Source organism: Drosophila pseudoobscura, unplaced genomic scaffold (assembly GCF_009870125.1).
Source record: "Drosophila pseudoobscura strain MV-25-SWS-2005 unplaced genomic scaffold, UCI_Dpse_MV25 Unplacedtig00139560, whole genome shotgun sequence".
Taxonomy (NCBI): Eukaryota; Metazoa; Arthropoda; class Insecta; order Diptera; family Drosophilidae; genus Drosophila; species Drosophila pseudoobscura.
The window spans coordinates 154,309-155,677 of NW_022881750.1; the positions used below are offsets into that span (position 1 = coordinate 154,309).

The 1,369-nt window shown below is 46.6% G+C and overlaps 1 non-coding gene across 1 annotated transcript; it reads left to right on the top strand.

Annotated features, from left to right (window-relative positions):
* The first annotated feature begins 531 nt into the window (after positions 1-531).
* Positions 532-603, top strand: TRNAE-CUC (transfer RNA glutamic acid (anticodon CUC)). Its single transcript has one exon. It is a non-coding gene; the product is annotated as a tRNA-Glu (tRNA).
* The last annotated feature ends 766 nt before the right edge of the window (positions 604-1,369 follow it).

The following is a 1,369-nucleotide window of genomic DNA, read 5'->3' on the forward strand; positions in this document are numbered from 1 at the left end:
AAAATTTCTCGCCGCAGGAGATAAGTTTTCTGCAAGCAGAGAGATGTATTTCGTCAGCAGAGATAAGTTTTCTGCCAGTGGAGAGACGTATTTCGTTAGCAGAGATAAGTTGTCAGGCTGGGGATAAAAATTTCTCGCCGCAGGAGATAAGTTTTCTGCAAGCGGAGAGACGTATTTCGTCAGCAGAGATACGTTTTCTGCCAGTGGAGATACGTATTTCGTTGGCAGAGATAAGTTGTCAGGCCGGGGATAAAAATTTCTCGCCGCAGGAGATAAGTTTTCTGCAAGCGGAGAGATGTATTTCGTCAGCAGAGATAAGTTTTCTGCCAGTGGAGAGACGTATTTCGTTAGCAGAGATAAGTTGACAGGCCGGGGATATAAATTTCTCGCCGCCGGAGATAAGTTTTCTGCAAGCGAAGAGACGTATTTCGTCAGCAGAGATAAGTTAGCTGCAAGCGGAGAGACGTATTTCGTCTGCAGAGATAACTTGTCCGGCAGTGGATATAGATGTAGGGATCCCTACAATTTGGTTCCCATATTGTCTAGTGGTTAGGATATCCGGCTCTCACCCGGAAGGCCCGGGTTCAATTCCCGGTATGGGAACCAAATTGTAGGGATCCTTGGTGGGCTCCCTACAAGTGAGTAAGAATCCGCTCCAGAAACTCCATCAAATATACGCCACACGTCGTTGTATTATTTTTATTTTAATAAATGGTTACAAATAGGTTTCTTAGCATAGTTCTTTTCGCACGTCTGCCCGCTTCCGCAGTCGAACTCTTACTTACTATCGATATATCTTCCTCTACCCTTGACTATCCCTAGCGATAGATCGATACTCATTAAAGGGCTGCCAACCCTACATAGATTTCCCGCCTCCGGAGGTAAATGTTCTGCCAGTGGAGATCTGTTTTCTGCCGGCGGAGAAACGTAGCTCGTCAGCGGAAATAAATTATCCGCCAGCGGAGATAAGATGTCTGTCAGCGGAGAAAAGTTTTCCGCCAGCGGATATAAATTTCCCGCCATCGCAGATAAGTTTTCAGCCAGCGAAGAGATGTATTTTGTCAGCAGCGATAAGATGTCCGGCAGGGGATATAAATTCCTCGCCGCCGGAAGTAAATGTTATGCCAGCGGAGATAAGTTTTCTGCCGGCGGAGAAACGTAATTCTTCAGCGGGGATAAAGTTTGCTGCAAGCGGAGAGACGTATTTCGTCAGCAGAGATAAGTTGTCCGGCAGAGGATATAGATTTCCCAGCACCGGAAATTAGTTTTCCGCCAGCGGAGAGACGTATTTCGTAAGCAGAGATAAGTTGTCTGGCAGAGGATATAGATTTTCCGCCGCCGGAGATAAGTTTTCCGCCAGCGTAGAGAC